The sequence below is a fragment of the Furipterus horrens genome, unplaced genomic scaffold (assembly GCF_987537825.1).
Source record: "Furipterus horrens unplaced genomic scaffold, mFurHor1.1.pri manual_scaffold_3, whole genome shotgun sequence".
Classification (NCBI taxonomy): domain Eukaryota; kingdom Metazoa; phylum Chordata; class Mammalia; order Chiroptera; family Furipteridae; genus Furipterus; species Furipterus horrens.
Genome location: NW_028327173.1, coordinates 93,706,038 through 93,728,074, shown reverse-complemented (window position 1 = coordinate 93,728,074; position 22,037 = coordinate 93,706,038). Strand labels below are relative to the sequence as shown.

Sequence of the window (22,037 nt, the reverse complement as noted above, 5' to 3'; positions counted from 1 at the left end):
CCCTTTAACATCTCATATAACAGTGGTTTGGATCTAATGAACTCTTTCAGTTTTATTTTGTCCTGGAAACACTTTCTCTGTCCTTCTATTCTGAATGACAATTTCGCTGGATAGAGTATTCGTGGTTGTAGGTTTTGGATTTTCATTACTTTGAATATTTCTTGCCAGTCACTTCTTGCCTGTAGGGTCTCCCTTGAGAAGTCAGCTGATAGTCTAATTGGGACCCCTTTGTACATAATTCTTTTCTTCTCTCTTGCTGCTTTTAAGATTCTCTCTTTATCTTTAATTTTTGACATTTTGATTATAATGTGTCTTGGAGTGGTTCTCCCTGGGTCCAGTCTCTTGGGAACTCTCCTTGCTTCCTGGACCTGCAAGTCTATTCCCTTCCCCAAGTCTGGGAAGTTCTCCTTTATTATATTTTCACTCAATTTTTCAAGTTCTAGTTCATCTTCCTCGCTCTCTGGCAAACCAATGATTCTTATGTTGGGCCTTTTATAGCTGTCCCAGAGGTTTCTGATCCTCTCATTTTTGCTTGCCATTTCCTCTCGCTGCATTGGTTGACTGCTTGTTCCTTCTCCATATTCCAGTTTGTTGAAATGAACTCTGGATTTTATTTCCTTTTTTTCTGTCTCGTATGCGGTTTTGTTCCTTTCGTTATGAAAGTTTTTCGCTTCTTTTATATCTTTTTCCTACTCTTTTGTGAATTCTGTAAGCCACCTGATAACAATGGCCCAGAACTGAGCCTCTGACAGGTTTCTTATCTGTTCATCTGTCAGGTTCTCTATCTGCTGTCTGGTGAGCTGTGCCACCAGGATTTCTATAGTTGTCTGCCTCATTTTGACAGATGCGTTTTGTTTTCTTGGGCCGGCTGTCGGGGGCAGTGCCTGTGTACGCGTCACAAATCAGCGACCGGCCGGCGCCTGCCTGTCCGCGACCTATTTCGCAGCCCTGTGGTGCTTTCTTTGGGGGCGGGGGTCCAAGATGGATTCACACAGTTATTCAGCCAGGAGACCGGGATCCGTCCTCCCGCCCCCCTGGGCCTCACTGTTCAAGGCGATGCGGCGGCAGCTCTCCCCAGCGCCGGAGTCGCGCACCGCCAGGGGCTTGGCTGCAGCTGGGACTCCTCGCCGGGGTCGCGCACCGCCAGGGGCTTGCGCAGCCGGGACTCCTCGCCGCCAGCACTGCCCTCTTTAACTCTTACCTGCCCAAGTGGCACCGCTGGTTTATAACTTCATATGTTGGACTTCCGTGTAGTTTTATTTTCTGGAATTTCTAGTTATCCTTTGTTTTGAAGTAGTTGTATTCCTCTTTAGTTGTAGAGGGAGACCTAGTGTGTCCGTCTAAGCCTCCATCTTGGCCGGAAGTCCTAGATGTTGGCATTTTTAAAGTTGTCCCAGAAGTTCCTAAGCCTCGCCTCATTTTTTTCAATTTTGGTTCCTCATTCTGTACTGGTTGACTGTTTTTTTTTCTTCCTTATGTTTCAAATCATTGATCTGAACCTTGGTTTCCTTCCCTTCGACATTGATTTTGTGTGGATTTTCCTTTGTTTCATTTAGCATAGCCTTCACTTCTTCCTTTCTGCATTTGCCATACTTAATTATATCTGTCACCAGACCATCTTTATCACCAGTGTTTTGAACTCTACATCTGTTAGATTGACTATTTCCTTGTCTGTTAGGTTGGCTATCTCCTCATTGCTTAGTTCTCCCATGGGAACCTTGATCTGTTACCTCTTTTAGGCCACACTTCTCTGCATCCTCAACTTGACAGGCTCCTGTGTTTGCCTGTGTCTTAGGTAGAGCAGTCATACCTGTTATGTTGTAAGGTGTGGAGCCTTAGGTATTCATCAGTATGGGCGACCCATTTCAGCACATTGTGGTGCTGTACATGGATGAGGGGTCTGAGAGGGAACAATGCCATTTGCTCAGGATTTGTCCCTTTTCCAGACACTTCTCATACTTCCTGTATGGGACTGGCACCCCTCTAGCTGTTGCCTTGGCTGTCATTCCCAGAGTGGGTGGGTTTGCAGATGTTCTAGGACTATGGGTGCCCTTTAAACAAGCAGACTCTGCTGTTAGACCAGCAGTTTCTTCCACCACCCCAACCCCTACTAATTTTCACACTCAGAAGCAGTGAGGCTTTATTTTCCCTGGAGTTGAAACCGTGAGCTGTGTGTTCTGGTTTGGTGCTGGGAGTGCTCCCCAGGTGTCCCTCCTTTTTAAAATATGTGACTGCACTTTCTGCAGGCCTGCTGCTACCACCACCACACTGCTTCTTCTCTGACCCGCTCCACCCATCTTACCTGGGTGGATGAGTATTTCTTCTTTATATCTTTGTTCTTTGGACTTCCATGCAGCCAGATTTTCTGAAACTTCTGGTTGTCTCTAGTTTTGAGAAAGTTGTATTTCTTCTTAGTTGTGGAGGGAGACAGAGTATATCTATTTGGGCATCCATCTTGGCTGGAAGTCCCCTGTAATTGTCGACAAACTTTCTTATCAGATTCATACTTTGGGTAATTATGTTTCAGGATCTACTGGGCTCTAATAGCCAAAGCCAGACCCTCCACTACTTATTAAAATTAGATTTGTTTAATGTGATATAGTGCTAGAATTAGTTTTTAAATTTGTTTCTTGTGTAAGAGAAGGAATGGGGTGAAAATAACTGATAACCCTTATAAAATAACAAGTTTAGAGAGGTAGACTCTATGAATGCTGGTATGTAGAGTTAAAATAAGATTTTTACCTTTTAAAAAATTGTAGTAAAATACACAAACATAGAACTTAACATTTCAGTGATTTTCTTACCCTCCTCTGAGACATATTTATTGATTTTAGAGAGATGGGAGAGAGAGGAGCAAAACATCAATGTGAGAAACATCTATCAGTTGCCTCTCTTGTACATGCCCCAAGCAACCCAGGATGTGCCCTGACTGGGAATCAAACTTCAACCTTTTGATTTATAGGATGACACTCCAACCAACTGAGCCACACCCACAAGGGCAACATCTTAACCATTTTTAACTGTACAGTTCAAGAGTGTTAGGTACATTTATATTGTTGCGTGGCCAACTATCAGAAGTTTATTCATCTTGCAAAGCAGAAACTCTATATCCGTTAACACCCATTCCAATCCTATAGAATTTTGATTGGAACATTTAATCCACTTGCATTTAGTGATTATTCATAGATATGTATTTATTGCCATGTTATTATTTGTATTTTTATTTATTTTTTTAGTCTTTTTTAAGATTAAATAATATTTCATTGTATCTATACACTACATTTTATTTATGCATTCCTCCATTGATGGACACCTGGGCTGCTTCCAAATTTTGGCTACTGTGGATAATGCTGCTATGAACTTTGGAACGCAAATATCTCTTTAGACTTTGCTTCCAATTCATTTGAGTATGTACCCCAAAGCAAAATTACTGGATCATATGGCAATTCAGTTTTTAATTTTAAAAAATATTTTATTTATTTATTATTTTTAGAAAGAGAGGGAGGGGCGGAGAAAGAGGAGGAGAGAAACATCAATATGTGGTTGTCTCTTGCCCACCTCCACCTGGGAAGGGACCTGGCCCACAACCCAGACATGGGCCCCAACTGGGAATCAAACTGGTGACCCCTCAGTTCACAGGCCAATACTCAATCCACTGAGCCACACCAGCTAGGGCCAGTTTTTAATTTTTTGAGGAGCCACTGTTTTCCATAATGGTGTTACCATTTTATGTTCCCACCAGCAGTGTACAGGAGTTTCAAGTTCTGCACGTCCACATCAACATTTATTATATTATGGGTCTTTTTGAGGTATAGTTGACATATAACATTATATTAGTTTCGAGTGTACAACGTAATGGTTCCATATTTGTACATATTTAAAAAATGATCACCCTAAAAAGTCCAATGATGGAGATTTTGAGATGTGCTGTCTTAGCAGCTCTCAACTATGTAATATAGGAATAATTTACCAAGCTGTAAATTACATCTGTTTTCAGTTTTTATAGTAGCCATTTTAATGGCTGTGAGGTGTATCTCATTGTGGTTTTAATTAGCATTTTCTTATGATTAGTGATGTTGAACATTTTTTTCATGTGCTCGTTGACCATTTGTATACCTTCTTTGTAGAAATGTCAAATCAGGTTTTTTACATAGTTTTAAATTGAGTTTTGTTGTTGTTGTTGTTGAGTTAAGGAGATTTTTTATATATTCTAGATATTAACCCCCTATCAGATATATTATTTGCAAATATTTTCTTCCATTCCATGGATTACCTTATCACTAAAGTGAATGTGTCTTTTGATGTACAGAAATATTTGGGGTCTTTTCATTAACTTTATTGGGGTGACATTGGTTAATAAAATTATGTAAGCTTTAAGTGTACAATTCTAAGATACATCATTGCATTGTGTGCTTGCCACCCAAAGTCGTCTTCTTCCATCATGATATATTTGATCCCCCTTTATTTTTTTTACTCCCAGCCTCCTTCCCTCTGTTTTTCTTGTTTATTCATTTGTTGCTTTCAGTTTTATATCCCATATATGAGTGAAATTTTATGGTTCTTGATTTTTTTCTGACATTTTGCTTAGCAAGTTATTCTCAAGATTAATCCATATTATTGCAATAGCAGTATTTCATCTCTTATCATGTTTGAGTGGTATTCCACTGTATATATGTACCATGTCGTCTTTATCCAATCATCTAACAAAGGACACTTTAGTTGTTTCCATGTCTTGGCCACTGAGAATGATGCTGCAATGAATACACTGGTGCATGTATCTTTGTGAATAAAAGTTTTCAAATTTTGGGGGTACATACCCAAGAGAGGGATTGCTGGGTCATATAGTAATTCTGTTCTTACATTTTTGAGGAATCTCCAGAATTTTCAATTTTGATACAGTCTAAACTATCTTTTTCTTTTTCTTTTTCTCCACTTCAGACAAGTTGGTTTAATTCCAGGTAGTACAGAATTCTGGATGGAACAAAGATTGAAGGATACACTTTGACAGGATTCTAGTCTGGATTTACTCTGAAATGGCAACGTGAGAAGCACTAAAGAGGTGAGCCACTGCATGACCATTATCATTATTATTATTATTTTATAAAAGTTTATTCTTAAACGTACAACAGGCTCCAAGACAACACTTCATTCTAGCTATAGGTGGCAAGAGATGTTATGACAGGGAAGCCAGATGTTAAAACAGAAATGAAATTAAGGATCACCATTGCCCCAGGCACAAGAAACAGCTCAGTTTTTGCCAGATTTCTTAATTTCACCTGTGGCCAAGGGGCCCTTCCCCATAGCCTTTGCTTTTAGCTCCTCAAGTTTCTTCTGCTCCTCTTTTTTTTTTTTTTGCTTCTGCTTGAATGCCTTATCTTCCTAATCCATCTCCTTGGCCTGCTTCTTGGGCTGCTTCAGAGGCTTCAACTTGCCACCTTCATTACCAGACATGGTGCCTGCTGCCCCTTCCCTAGACCCTGCCACCAGAAGCCTCTATTTTTATTTTGTTGCCTGTGCTTTTAGTGTCACATCCAGGAAATTATTGTTAAGTCAGACATCATGAAGCTTTCCCACTATATTTTCTTCTAGGGGTTTTATTGTTTAGCCCTTACTTTTGGGTTATTGATCCATTTTGTGTTAATTTTTGTGTGTGCTGTAAGATAAAGTTATCTAGTTTTCCCAACACCATTTGTTGAAAGGACAGTCAAAGACTTGAAACCCTTGTCAGAAATCATTTGACTATATACACAAGAATTTATTTCTGGGTTCTTTAGTCTATTCCATTGGTTGATATGTCTATTTTTATGTCAGTGCTATCCTTTATTTGATTACAGTATCTTTGTAAAAAGTTCTGAAATCAGGAAATGTGAGGTTTCCAACTTCGTTCTTTTTCCAGCTTGTTTTAGCTATTTGTGTGTTCCTTTAGAGTCCATATAAATTTTAGAAAAAGTTTTTCTATTTCTGCAAAGAAATGCTTTTAGGATTTTAATAAAAATTGCACTAAATCTTAAATGGCTTTGGGTAGTATTAACATCTTAACTACATTGTCTTCCAATCCATGACCATAAAATGTTTTTCCAATTACTTGTGTCTTCTTTAATTTCTTTCAGCAAGGTGCTTCAGTTGAGCTCCTGAAAGAGAGCAGCTGTGTGAGTGACCAGAAAAACCACTTCCCAGGCTGGCTTAGTCATTGCTCCTATGGAATGTGAGAACTCCCAGCAATGAAGACCAGTGAAGAGCTGTTGATACACCATCATTCTTCAGGGAGATTAATTGGTGACCTGGTGGAAATTAACTACATTGACTTCCATGCTGGAAGGTCAGGGATTTGTTCTAACAAGAATATATACATGTTTCAGGTATGAATTTCTATCTCTCGCCCTCAAAGCCTCCTCCAGAATCACTATCTGAAGCTAAAGGAATGTTTAATTCACTGACATGGGATTCCATACAGTATTATGTCAGAGCAGTGGGCCCCATGACAACGATATCAATTGTATTATGTAATTCACAACTCAGAAGCTGCAGCCTTGTAAGGCAATGAGATAGCTTGCACCAGCTTAGAGCCTATGAGAATAGGGCACCAACTGATACAGTATTTATATGGAGCTGTTTCTCCAGTAGAAAGAATACATTGTTCTGTGACTCAAGGAATGAAGAAGGTGTGATTCACTTACCATCATTCCAAATGACCCACTGGAGGGCTCTGTGTTCCTGTCTCTAAAACTCTAGTTTCTTCAGTGCTAGAGATCCTGTAACTGAAAGGGGATACATTTTTGCCAGAGGACACAGCAAGAGTCCCACTGAATTACAAGCTATGACAGCTACCTGGGTGCTTTGGGTTTCTTGTAACCAGGGACCAGCATTAGAAGAGGAAATTCTTGTCTTGCAAGGGTAATTGACCCTGATCATCAGGAGGAAGAAAGACTATGGTTACACAATAAGGACAGGAAAAAAAGTTGTGTGGCACCTGTGATCCACCTGGGCAACTTGTGGTACTCTGTTGCTCAGTTGTGGTGATAAATGCACAAATGCAACAATCTTTTTGAAAAGGGAATGGTGACCAGAGTTTGGACTCCACAAGCCTGAAGACCATGCTCACACCACTGGGTAAGCCACATAGACCTGTGGAGGTGAGGGGTAAATTATGAAAAAAATGGTGGAGGAGGAAAATGATGAATATCAGTTGTAGCCCTGAGAACAGCTGCAGCAACAGAGGTTGTAATTCATGTTAACACTTCTTTTATGTTTCACCCTGGGAAGAGAGGTCCACTGAAATGCTGGAGGAGCTGTTCTTCAAATGTAGATGAAGAAACGGATTTGAGCATGGTGGTGGAGCAACTGGAGGTGAACATGAAGATTCTCTTCAAGAAAAGACTCATCCCAACTGCTGGGAATGCTGTGAGCAGGCAGCCTACAGCCATCAGGTCCTTTGGGGTTTGTCTACAGAAAGATGCCTTGACCAGGTCATACCCTTCATGATGCAGTTCACTTCCAGTGGATGATGGCTACATGGGCATAAGAGCCCAACCACTTTAGCCTAATGTTGGACAACTCTGAAAGGCCATATAAAAACAGATTTTTTTTTATGGGATTGGCCAATGCAATGCACTTTGACTCTCCTTTTGCCCAATCCTACTTCTTTCCCATTCCTTCCAGGAGTGTTAAATAAATATCCTAATGAATATCCTGCTTGACAAATTCTCTCAGTGTCTGCATTGAAAGACATAGCTGCTGTCTGCATCTTAATAACTGGTAATGAGGTCGTAGCTAATTGTTTTAATCTGCTTTGGCATTCAATGGCTCCTTTGCCTTCATCCAGCACCTCAGCAGGTTGAGATTATTTACCTAGTGGAGTAACCCAGAAGTATATTCCTGAACCTTTGATGGTCTAGCCTTTTTATGGTTGCCATAGTTTTTGATTAACTTTTTCTGTTGGACAAGGAAATATTAAGAGGCATCCTGGAGAAATCTCTTGGGTTTCAGACAAGTCATCTGTATTTTCCAAATACAGCTATGCAATATCTCCTATCTCATATGCTCTTCTTCAGTGTGGCCTTGTTATTCCTTCAGCAAGAGGTGAAGTCTAATTTCCTTCTTCTTATTCTGGTTTGGCCTTACTAACTCACTTGTAATCAATAGAATAGGCAGAAGTAATGCTGAGTAACTTCTGTGATTAGGCTGGAAGTAGTCTTACAGCTTCTGCCTTAGTTTCTTGAATGCCCTCTCTTGACACTTCCCACCATTCTTGATAAGTCTAAGCCAAACTGAAGGCACATGAACTCCAGCTGAGTTCAACCTCTGAGTCATTCCAGCCCAGTTACCAGGCACCAGGTAAAGAAGCTCACAGATGATTCTAAGCCCAGTTATTCAAGCAATCCTAGCCATCAAGACTTCTTGTGGAGGCCCCAGGCATCATGGAACAGAGAAAAACCATCCCTGTTTTGCCCTCTCTGAATTCCTAACCTACAGGATCTATAAGCATAACAAATGGTTGTTTTATGCCACTCAATTTTGGGCAGTTTGAGTACAAATGGAGAAAACCAGAACTTTCTCTCTGCCCCTGTTATGTAAGAATGTCCAATTTCTTTTTGGTAATCAGGATAAATATCCCCAACCAGTACAATAACTTCCTACTTTCTCTAATTGTTTAGTGACATAAGGAGTCCCAAATGGCCAGATGACAGTCTCAGTTTCCAGTTAAATGGAGCCTTGTATGTCCCATAGTGAAAGAATTTCTTCCCTGGGAGCTAAGACCTAAAAATAAGCTGAGTCTAAAGTTGTTGATAGAAGCAAAAATTCTGTGAGTGGGTTCTTAAATAGCATAGAGAAAGTAGCTGTCTCTTTCACCTTTTGATAACTGAACTCATATGTCCTGATTATGGAAGAAACAGTATGTAAACTGACTTAATTTAAAACATAAATTACATCCTATAAGAGAGAACCCTATCTTTTTGTGTTGTCTCCCAATTGGCATCATAATTGGGTATTTCAAAGGCCATTCCACCATTTTATTAGGTTCATCTTCTGAGATAACAGCAGTGAATTTCATGTGTATGAATCCATTATTGCATTTTGTCATTGTGTCATTGTGGTTTTTCTCATGTGTGTTGTGTTTTGTGTGTGTGTGTCTGTTGCCTCACAATTAGCATCATTGCTGGGTCTTCAGTGGGTAATTTTAACATTTTATCAGTCTTCTGAGGGTAAAGCCAGTGAATTCCTTGTGCATGATAGTACTGCTGCTTTTTTTTTATTTTGCTATTAAATTGATTTACTGATCAGAAGCAAAACTGTAAAGAATACCATGATAGTAAGTAAAGCATTCTTTAAGTTAAGAATAGCAATGTTACAAGAAGCATTGTATGTAGGAAAGGCAAATTAATATCCCAAAATACACATCTCTTCTCATGAGGACAAATCCCTGCAACCTCCATAATATTTACACTGGTGATGTCATCAAGTGATGCCTCTTTTTTTTTAGTGGTAGGCATGTTCCAATTTGGAGGAAATATTTTAACATGCTAAAAATACCGGAACTCCAGAAACTTTAAGTTATTGGACTCTTAATTCTATAGGGCTTACCTCCCACCTTACTACAATCAGGTCTCTAAGGCATCCAACATCCTTGCCACTAATGTTCATCAGGTTCATTTGGCATGTTTCACCGATGTAGTAGTGATGTTTTGAGATATAAAGACAGTCAAGATACCTGCAAATTAGATTATGGCAGGTAGGAGAATTGACATTACCTTGATATAACAACATGTGAAAATATACTATTGTGCCTGCTAGGTGAAAGAAAACTAATTCTGGAGGTCCTTTCTAATTTGGTAATTAGAAAAATAGCATTTTCTAGATCAATAGCTACTTACTCAGGATATTGTGTTGAAATGCTCCAGTAAAAATACCATATCTAGGCCCTGCCCAGATAGCTCACTTGGTTAGAGCATTGTTCCAATACAACAAGGCTGTGAGATCAATCCCCAGTCAGGGCTTATACAAGAAACAACCAATAAATGCATAAGTGGAAAAATAAAGTCATTGTTTCTCTCTCTCTCTCTCTCTCTCTCTCTCTCATTAGTAGTAGTAGTAGTAGTAGTAATAATACACCACATCTAGACTAGCAGATATAACAGAAGTTACCATCTGGTTACATTTATAATGAATAACCATCACTCTCCTAGCTCTATTTGCCTTCCATACAGGCCAACTAAACACATTGAATAGGAATGTATTAGAAATCAAGGTACGGTGAAGTCATAGTGAATTAGAGTGGGTCCCTAAATTTAATAACTGGTGTCCAGATAATAAGGCCAAGTAAATATGCAAGACATATGAAGACATTGAAGACAAAGGCAGAAATAGGAGTGATGGTGCTACAAGCCAAAGAATGCCATGGACTGCTGACCACACCAGAAGCTGCAAAGAGGTAAAGGATTTTCCACTAGGGCCTAAAGAGAGAGCATGTCCCTGCCTGGTTGCTGTTAGGTTTCAGAGGAGGCTAGTTCTGGGGTGCCAAAAGAAAGTGAAGGCTAGAATCAGCTGCTGCTTTGTGGGAGAAGTGCCACTGTGTTACAGAGTGGGGTCCCCCCCAAATCTCCAGAGTCTGTGGTTGGAGGATGTAGGAAAGGGGGCTGCTTTCAAGATGGCTTTGCATATCTATAGCTGGTAGCTAGTGTCTTAGTTATGCAAATGGCTTTGGTTCTTCCAAGGCCCCAAGGATATGGGAGGGGTTTTTACTATAAAGTGGTGAGGACAGAGCATACAGGGCCTGCGCAAGGTTCTGTGAATGGTCAGAACCAGTTACCATGCCCACTGCATCACAAACTGCATTCTGGGATTTAAAAATAAGGCCACAGCCATTTGGGGGGGAAGAGAGGGAAGAGAGGGAGAACCACATGGTTTTCAAGGAGGTAGAAAGAGAGCACTATGCGGTTTTAGAAAGAGAAGAGATCTGTGCAGCTTTGAAAGGGCAGAGAGAACCATGCATGATCCAGTGCAACATGGCACATGTTTTCCTGGACTATTCTATGGCTGATGACATCCTACCTCATATCCTGAAGGAGACAGCTGACAGATAAGGGATGGCGAACTTCTGGGCATGTTTTTGGCTTATAGCTTTTGGGGGGACAAGGGAAATGCTGGGTCCCTTGGGAGAACAGGGCTCTGAACAGAAGTGCTCACTGCCTAGCCCAGGATGGAATATTGTAAATAAAGACCTGTTTTCTTTAATACTAGTTGTTGGGTTTTACACCAAGATGCCATGTGAAAGAATCCCCTTTCACTCTGTAACAACTGTTGGAACAACAAACAAACAAAAAGAGCTCTCTGCCCTCCTCCTCCTGCCTTCAGATCTTCCTCCATGGTCTCTTATGGGAAGAATATACTAAGCCAAAAACAGCTGGCAAAAGAGAACTGTAGCTTGTGAAGTTCCTAGTTCCAACATCTCATAGCAATAGGAAGGTGGGTTTGGGGCTGACAGGTAAAGAAGGGGTGCAAGGTATGTGTATGTTTGTTTAAGTTGTAGGATGCTGATTACACAAACATTCTGCATCTGTGACTGGAACAAAAGGGCTCAGGAAGTGTCTGAACATGGGTTTATTCAGCAAAGCTGGCTGTAAGAATGAGTAGAAAAAAATTATACCAATGCTTTCAGAATGCAAATAATAGAAGGACAACACTACATTAAAAACTGCTTTTGAGTTTGCACCTCTTTTCTTCATTTAAAGAATGTTTACAGAAAAAGAGTCAGCTCTAAAATATTTTCCCTTTAAATACTAGTAATATAAGCATTGGCTGCAGCATTTATGTAGTAAATCTTTTCTCCTGCAAAGACAATTTTTGCCAGGTGGAGCCATGAGGCAGGTAAATGGAGTCTTACGGTACTTCCCTCCATTGTCCCCCACACTCCTCCAAAGCAGTCAGGACCCACAAGCCTTCTGACCTCCCAATTCAATGCTCTGTCCAGGTTTGCTGTCTAGATTGTACTACTTCTGACATTTTTCTTCATTCACCTCACATCTGGCTTTCAATTCTAGTCAATTAACTGAAACAAAACAAAATCTTTCCAAGAGCTAGACATGGCCACTACTATTTCTTAATCAATTGCTATGTACTAGAACTACTACATTCTACAGTCACAACATTTTGCTTGCAAGTAATAATGCTTGAACTAGCTTGAGCAACAGAGAAATTTTGTGATAAGGTATATTGACCTATCATCTATCTATCTATCTATCTATCTATCTATCTATCTATCATCTATCTGTCTTCCTTAAAAAAACTTAACTTGAAACTTCGGGCCAAGATGGAGGTGTAGACAGACATGCCGCGTCTCCCTCCACAACTAAGAAGGAATACAACTACCTCAAAACTAGAAACAACCAGAAGTTCCAGAAAATCAAACTGCATGGAGGTCCAGCAAACAAAGATATAAAGAAGAAATACTCATCCAGACAGGTAGGAGGGGTGGGGCCAGGGCGGAGAGGACACAGTGTGGTGGTGGCAGCAGTGGCAGCAGCAGCAGCAGATTGGCGGAAAGCACAGTCCCATGTTTTAAAAAGTCAGGAGGGACACCTGGGGAGCATTCGCAGCTCCTCACAGGACCTAGCAGCTTATGGTCTCAGCACTGAAGAATATCAAGCCTCATTGCTTCTGACTATGCAGACCAGTGGGGGGTGGGGTGGAGGCAAAAACTGCCAGTCTCTCAGCAGAGTCCGTTTGTTTAAAGGGGCCCCACGATCCTATAATGTCCGCATACCCATCCACTCTGGGAATGACAGCCAGGGCAGCAGCTACAGGGGCTCCAGTCCAGTGTGGAAGTGGGGGAAGTGCCTGGAAAAAAGACGAGTGCTGGCCAGGCGGCATTGTTTCCTCTTGAACCCCTCCCCCACATACAGTGCCACAACGTGGTGAAACAGGTCGCCCAGTACTGAGGAATCCCTAAGGTTCCATCCCTTACAACATAAGAGGAGTGACAGCTCTACCTAGGATACAGAGGCCAACAAACACAGGAGCCTGTCAGAATGAGGAGACAGAGAAATATGGCCCAAAAAGGGGAACAGATCAAGGTATCAGTGGGAGAACTAAGCGACAAAGAGATAGCCAACCTCACATATGAGGAGATAGACAGCCCAACAGACACCGAATTCAAAACACTGGTGATAAAGATGCTCACAGGCTTGACAGATATGCTTGAGTATGGCAAATGTGTAACAGGAGAAGTGAAGGCTATGCTGAGTGAAATAAAGGAAAACCCACACAAAACCAATGGTAAAGGGAAGGAAACTGGGATTCAAATCAATTATTTGGAACATAAGGAAGAAAAAAACAGTGAACCAGTGCAGAATGAGGAAGCAAGAATTGAAAAAGTGAGGCAAACTTTCCACATTTTGCAAAGGAGATAGACATACAGGTCTGGGAAGCACGGAGGGTCCCAGGAAAGCTGGATCCAGAGGGGACCACACCAGGACGCATCATGATTGAGATGCCAAAGGTGCAAGATAAAGAGAGAGTGCTGGGGGCAGCAAAAGAGAGGCAGAGAGTTGCCTATGGGAGGGGGTGCCTATAGGACTATCAGCTGATTTCTCAGAGGACACTTTGCAAGAAGGAAGGGATTGGCAAGCAGAATTCAATGTGATGAAAAGCAACCTGCAACCAAGATTACTCGATTCAGCAAAGCTATCATTTGGAATGGAAGGGCAGATGAATTGCTTCCCAGACAAGGTAAAGCTAAAGGAGTTCATCATCACCAAGCCATTATTATATGAAATGTCAAAGGGACTTACTTACGAAAAAGAAGATCAAAACTATGAACACTAAAATGACAACAAACTCACCATTGTCAACAACTAAATCTAAAAAATAAAAACAAAATCCAAGTAAGCAAACCAGAATAGGAACAGAATTATAGGTATGGGGATTATTTGGAGGATTATCAGCTGGGAGGTGGGAGGGGGAGAAATCGGGATATGGTATAGGGATTAAGAAGCATAATTGGTTGGTACAGAATAGGCAGAGGGAAGTTAAGAATAATATAGGAAAGTGTGAATCAACAGAACTCATATGCATGACCCATGGACATGAACTAAGGGGGGTGGGATTGCTGGAGGGAAGGGGGTACTGGGTGGAGGAGAGAAAAGGGGAAAAATTAAAACTACTGTAACAACATAATCAATAAAAGATACTTAAAAAAAAAAACTTGCCTTACTTGGTTTCTAGGACATCACATTTTCCTGATTTTTCTCCTATATCTCTGGAGGCTTCACAGTTTTGTTTTGTTTTGTTTGTTTTTTTTGCTGGTTTCTCCACCAATCAATCTATTTATATTAGCCAACATCATGGCTACATTTTAGAAGAACAGTATTGTAAGAATGGCAGCACACAGAAGCCCCCAGTTAGTCTGCCATGCTGCTTGTTTCCTAACTGTTACTGAAAATAGAGTCCAAAGACACCGTGCAGCAGTTACAAGTTCATTTCACGTTCTGTACAAATCTGTGATGTACTCTCCTCACTCAGACCATTGGTGATGAGCAACTCCAATCCATGAGGTAACCATAAGGTAATTTTTTTCTCTCTTTTTTTTTTCATTTCAATTTGGAAGAAACTTCAATACTTACAGAAATGTTGAAGAAGTAGTACAATTAACACCCATATATCCTTCACTTAAATTTATTCAATGTCAGTTGTAAGCACCATGAAGCTTCATCCCTAAATACTTCACCATGTATCTTCCAAGATGGGAAATATTTTCTGACAAATAAGAGCATGACCACATCTAGGAAAATTAACATCAGTCAATATCATATAATAAGATGGCTTGTACTCATATTTCCCTAATAGTTCTAAAATGACTTGAATTTTTCTAACCAATCCAGGGCCCAATTATGGATCAAATGTTACATTTAGCTGCTGTTTCTTTCAATCTAGAAAAATTGAGATTATTTTTTATGGCACTGAAATATTTTGAAGAGTCCAAGATATTGTGTCCCATATTCTGCATTTTTCTGATGGTTTCTACATGATTTAATCTTTCTCTTTGTTAAGAATACTGCATAGGTATGTCAAGTATCTTTTATTACCTCATGAGAAGGCACATAACATCAGGCTTTCCTATTAATGGTGACTCTAAGCTGAATTACTTGGTTAAAGCAAATACTCAGGTTCTTTTCATATTAATAAAACATCTCTTTCCTTCTCTCTTCCTTCTGTTTTCAGGGGACCCCCAGAGACAAATCACTGCCTATGTGACAAAGAAGCATTTATTTTTTTACCATCCTGGCATCTGACATATCCAGTTCTTCCTGCTCTTGGACCTAGATTATATTACCCCAGACCCAGAGGCAAAAATGACTGCATCTGGTAAAGTTTCCCCTCATCTCTAGGGCTCTCTGCTGCACATGTTACCCCAATATCCAGATGTTGCCTGAATGTTGTAACTGGTATTCCTGTCCTAGTGAGGAGTCTTTGTCTTGGACCGGGGGACCTCAGTGCAAATTCTTTTCTTAGGATGTAGAAATAGTACAGTGAATGATGGTTCCTCAAAGGATGTCCATATCCCAATCGTTGGAACCTATAAATGTGACTTTACATGGCACAAAACAAGTATGCAGATGTGATTAATGATTTTGAGGTGAAAAGATTATCCTGGATTGGGGTTTTATCCATATGGAGCCTAAAATACAATTCCAATGTCCTTATAAGAGGGAGATTTACATAGACATAAAGGGAGGAGGCAATGTAACCATGGAGGCAGAGATTAGATGGTATAGCCACAAGCCAAGGAATGCTGGCAGTCACCAGAAACTGGAAGAAACAAGGAATAGATTATCTCTTGGAGACTCTGGAGGGATCATGGCCCTACCAATAGCTTAAATTCAACCCAGGGATACTAATTTCAGACTTCTGATCTCCATAACTATGAGAGGATAAAATGCTAATTTAAGCCACTAAAGATGTGGTGATTTGTACAGCAGTGATAGAAAACTAAAACAGTAAGTAAATATTTAAAATGTAAATTGAGACCTGGAATTTAATTTTGATTCTGTCACTATCCAGAAGCATAATTTGAGGAAAGTTACTTGATTTCACTCTCAGGTCTCAATTTCTAAAATGGTAATAGTAGTCATTTCTTAGGGTTAATATAAATATTAAATGCTATAATATAAATGTATATTATAAATACCTAGTAAAAAGCATGGCACATAGTAGACTATACATCAGAGCTTTTAGTACTAATTATTTGATTCAGCAAATACATATTGCATGTTTACTATGTGCAATACTGCTACTTTAAAAAAGCTTAAATTCTAGTGAGGGAGACATGTTGAACTAATAAACAATAAAAACATATCTTGCTAGAGGGGAAGATGGCAGAGGAGTGAGAAGAGGCTGCGGTTTCAGGCTCCCGAGACCCGTCTGTAGTTTGGGCTAATTGCAGACAGAACATCTCAGTGAGCAGCTGGAAACTGGCAGGAGTCCAGCCAAGGCACTGCTGGATTAGAGAAAATCCATCTGGGAACAACCTGTTTAGTGAGGATAGCGGAGGAAAAGGGGACAAAACGGGATTCCTGACTGGGGCGGCTGCCTGAACTGCGGCTGGAAGTACACAAAGGCTTTTTGGCGACCACAGGCTACCCCGGAGAGGAGTCGGGAGGAGAGCAGATCTCTGCCCACTGACAGAGATGGGACTCGACGAAGTGGCATTGGCGCTGAAGGACAGGAGACAGCGTGCTGCTGGGCAAGTGAGAACATAATTCTCCTTTATATTTTTCTCTAGTGGATGGTGGAGAGGGGAGGAAAGTTTGGGGGTCGTAGGCCATTCTTGAGGAGCGCAGGCGCAGTGGTGCGCTCATCCACTCCCCAACCCTACCCTTGGGTCGTGGGGGCGTGCATAGGGAAGTGCTCTCACTCACTGGCCCAGGTGCGTGGGGCCGTGAGTCCAGGAGTCCCTCGGACACTCCCCAACAGACATAAGATCAGTGCCCCAACGGGCACAGGGAGGGCCCACTGAACATGCAGAGGACCGTGTGCAGATACCCCTAGACAGCTCCCGTGGGCGCCGGGCCCCAGGCCAGAAAGCAGACCACTAGCTCAGGCTCTGTTCATGCCGGCCCAGACAAGTGAGGGAAGGTGGGTGGTTGCGGCGCTGGAACAGTGGGCGGCAGCGACTCACAGATGCTCACTTCCACTGTGCACAAGTGTCTGGGGCCTCGCCCTAAGAGGCTGAGAGACCAACTCCCGAAGCTTGGCTCAGTGGGACTAAGGGCACTGGCACAGGAGCACAAAAACACCTCAGCCTGGGGACAATAGGCGCCAATCGCGGGGCAAGCTCTCGGCCACCCCGCCTGTGCAGAGGCTCGCGCGCAAGGACACCTCAACTGGCTCTGGCGGGCAGCAAGGGAGCGTGCCGTGCCGGCAACCGCCAGCTCACACCATTGTTGCAAGAAACAAGAACCTCTGAACCACCACACTAGACCAGCTGTGGACGCAGAAAAAGAAGATGACACACCAAGGCTAAAACGGACATCTCCACAAAAGAATTCGAGATAAAGTGGGTAGAGTGACTCTCAATCAACAAGCCAGAAGGAATATCCTAACAAAAAAATCTGAAATATAACCAGACAGCATAAACAAACGATATAAAAGGTACCCCAAGAACATCAGGCTCAGGAGATCAAAGAGACTGTATCACTGAAACCCCCAGATCTACCATAAAAAATCTCATACCACAAAGGTGGGAAGGCAAAGCAGACAAATCCAAATAACAAAAACAAACAAGAAGAATCCAACATGGTAAGATGCAGAAACAACCTCTCAATGAAAAGAAAAGAGGATTCCCCGGAAAGAGAGGTAGATGGAATAGACATAGTCCAAAGGTCAGACATGGAAATCAAAACAATGGTGGTGAAGAAGCTCAATATACTCGAAAACCTCAAAAACAACTATGACAACCTGCAAGGAAGCTACCAGCAGCTCCAAGAAAATTACAGGGAACTTGCAGAGAACTACACCAGCATAAAAAAAGACATAGAAACTATCAACAAGAACCAGGAAGAAATGAAGAATGCAATCTCTGAACTGAAAAACACAGTAGAATCAGTCAAAAGCATACTAAACGAAGCAGAGGATCGGATTAGTGAGTTAGAGGATAATGTAGGTAATAATTCTCAAATGATACAGCAAAAATGAAAAAAGATTGAAAAAATATGAACAAGATGTAAGGGAATTACAGGATAGCATTAAAAAAAATAATATCAGGATCATAGGAATAAGAGAGGGAGAAGAAAAGGAGCATGGAATTGAAAAACTGATAGAAGAAATAGTGACAGAAAATTTTCCAAACCTGATGAGAGAAAAAGTTATGCAAGTCCAAGAAGCACTGAGAGTTCCAATAAAGAGGAACCCCCCAAAACCCACTCCAAGGCACATCATAGTTAAAACGGCAACATTCCAAGACAAAGAGAGAATCCTAAAAGCAGCAAGAGAAAAACAGCAAATAACTTACAAGGGAGCTCCAATAAGGCTATCAACTGATTTCTCAACAGAAACATTACAAACCAGAAGGGAATGGTCAAAAATATTTCAAGCAATGAAAAACAAAGGCCTACAACCAAGAATACTCTACCCAGCAAGGCTCTCATTCAAAATAGAAGGCGAAATAAGGAGTTTCTCAGACAAAAAGAATACATCTCCACAAAACCAGCATTGCAAGAGATGCTAAAGGGAATATTCTAAGAAAAAGGAAGAGAAAAAACAAAAAAAAAGAGTAGAGGAACAGAAATACAAAAGGGAAATGAATAAATACATGTCAATAATAATGTTAAATGTAAATAGATTAAATGCTCCAATTAAAAGACATAGGGTAACGGAATGGATAAGAAAACAGGACCCACATATTTGCTGTCTACAAGTAACACACCTCAAAACAAAAGATTTACATAGACTGAAAGTAAAGGGATATAAAAAGATATTTCAAGCAAATGGACCTGAAAAAAAAAGCTGGGGTAGCAGTCCTCATATGAGACAAAACGGATTTCAAAGCAAGGGCAATAAAAAGAGACAAAGAAGGACATTTCATAATACTTAAAGGAACGATTCATCAAGAAGATATAACACTGATAAACATATATGCACCCAACATAGGAGCACCCAAATACATAAAGCAAATACTAAAAGACCACAAGAAGGATATTAACAACAACACACTCATAGTAGGGGACTTCAACACTCCATTATCAACAATAGACAGATCATCCAAGCAAAGAAACACCAAGGATATACAGGCATTGAACAACACACTAAACCACATGGACTTAACTGATATATATATAGAACTTTTCACCCCAAAGAAGCAAAATATACATTTTTTTCAAAGGCACATGGGACATTTTCAAAGATAGACCACATAATAGGACACAAAACAAGCCTCAGCAAATTCAAGAAAATTGAAATTATATCAAGCATCTTTTCAGACCACAATGCCTTGAAACTAAAAATCAACCTCAGGGAAAAATATCAAAGACACAGAAACTCATGGAGAATGAATAACACGCTCTTAAATAACGAATGGGTTAACAATGACATCAAAGAGGAAATCAAGAAATTTCCAGAAACTACTGACAATGAACACACAACAGCCCAAAACCTATGGGACACAGCAAAAGCAGTCCTAAGAGGGAAGTTCATAGCAATGCAGGCATATCTGAAAAGGCTAGAAGAATCTCAGATAAAAAACCTAACCATAAAGCTACGAGAACTAGAACAGCAACAACAAACAAAGCCTAGGGCAAAAAGAAGAAAGGAAATCATCAAGATCAAAGCAGAATTAAATGACATAGAAACTAAACGAACAATCCAAAAAATCAACAAAACTAGGAGCTCGTTCTTTGAAAAAATAAACAAAATCGACAAACCTCTAGCCAGGCTCATCAAGAAAAAAAGAGAGAAGACCCAAATAAACAAAATCAGAAATGAAAGAGGAGAAATCACGACTGATACCTCAGAAATACAAAGGATTGTAAGAAATTACTACAAACAACTATATGGCAAGAAATTTGACAACCTAGTAGAAATGGACAGATTTCTAGAAACATATAACCTTCCAAAATTGAAGCAAGAAGAAGTAGAAAGTCTCAACAGACCAATAACAAAGAAGGAAATTGAAACAGTAATCAAAAATCTCCCTGCACACAAAAGCTCTGGGCCGGATGGCTTCACAGGCGAATTTTACAAAACATTTAGGGAAGAACTAACTCCTAACCTCCTCAAACTATTCCAAAAAATCCAAGAAGAGGGAACAATCCCAAACTCTTTCTATGAAGCCACTATTACCCTAATCCCAAAACCAGGCCAAGACACAGCAAAGAAAGAAAACTACAGGCCAATATCACTGATGAACATAGATGCTAAAATCCTCAATAAAATTTTGGCAAACAGGATCCAAAAATACATCAAAAAGATCATACACCATGATCAAGTGGGATTCATCCAGGGATGCAAGGATGGTTTAATATTTGCAAATCAATAAATATAATACATCACCTAAACAGAATGAAAGACAAAAATCACATGATCATATCTATAGATGCAGAAAAAGCATTTGATAAAGTACAACACCCATTTATGTTGAAAACACTCAGCAAAATGGGAATAGAGGGAGCATACCTTACCATCATTAAGGCTATATATGAGAAGCCTAAAGCCAACATCATACTCAATGGACAAAAACTGAAAGCATTCCCCCTGAAATCAGGAACTAGAAAAGGCTGTCCACTCTCCCCACTTCTATTCAACATAGTGTTGGAAGTCCTAGCCACAGCAATCAGACAAGACAAAAAAAATAAAAGGCATCCAAATTGGGAAAGAAGAAGTAAAACTATCACTATTTGCAGATGACATGATAGTATACCTAGAAAACCCTATAAAATCCACTAAAAGACTACTTGATATAATAAGTGAATTTGGCAAAACAGCAGGGTACAAAATAAATATACAGAAATCTAAGGCATTTCTGCACACCAACAATAAAATATCAGAGACAGAAGCAAAAGAGAAAATACCATTTACTATAGCAACAAGAAAAATAAAGTACCTAAGAATAAACTTAACCAAAGAGATAAAAGACCTGTACACTGAAAATTATGCAACATTGAAGAAAGAAATTAAGGAAGTTACAAATAAATGGAGGCAAATACCATGTTCTTGGATGGGAAGAATCAACATCATCAAAATGGCCATACTACCCAAAGCAATTTACAAATTCAATGCAATCCCTATTAAAATACCAATGACATATTTCACTGACCTAGAACAAATCCTCCAAAAATTCATATGGAACCAAAAAAGACCCCGAATAACAAAAGCGATCTTGAAACAGAAGAACACAGCTGGAGGAATCACGATACCAGACATCAAACAATACTACAAAGCCACTGTGATCAAAACAGTCTGGTACTGGCATAAGAACAGACATATAGATCAGTGGAACAGAATTGAAAGCCCAGAAATAAACCCAGGCCTCTATGGTCAACTAATCTTTGATAAAGGAGGAAGGAACATAAAATGGAGTGAGAAGAGCCTCTTTAACAAATGGTGCTGGGAGAACTGGATAGGAACGTGCAAAAAAATGAAACTAGACCACCAACTTACACCACACACGAGAATAAACTCAAGATGGATTAAAGACTTAAATGTAAGCCGTGATACCATAAAAGTCCTAGAGGAAAACATAGGCAGGAAAATTTCAGATATCACACGTAACAATATCTTCACGGATACATCTCCCAAGGCAAGAGAAATAAAGGAAAAAATAAATAAATGGGACTACAGCAAACTAAAAAGTTTCTGCTCAGCAAAAGAAAGCATCAGCAAGATGAAAAGGAAACCAACCATATGGGAAAACATATTTGCCAATGATATCACAGACAGGGGACTGATCTCCAAAATATATAAAGAGCTTATACAACTCAACATCAAGAAAACAAACAACCCAATTAAAAAATGGACAAAGGACCTGAACAAACACTTCTCTGAACAGG

At 40.2% G+C, this 22,037-nt stretch overlaps 1 pseudogene; it reads right to left on the bottom strand.

Moving 5' to 3' along the window:
- Nucleotides 1–5,154: 5,154 nt before the first annotated feature.
- On the bottom strand, nt 5,155–5,451 carry LOC150015508 (translation machinery-associated protein 7 pseudogene; annotated as a pseudogene).
- Nucleotides 5,452–22,037: the final 16,586 nt, after the last annotated feature.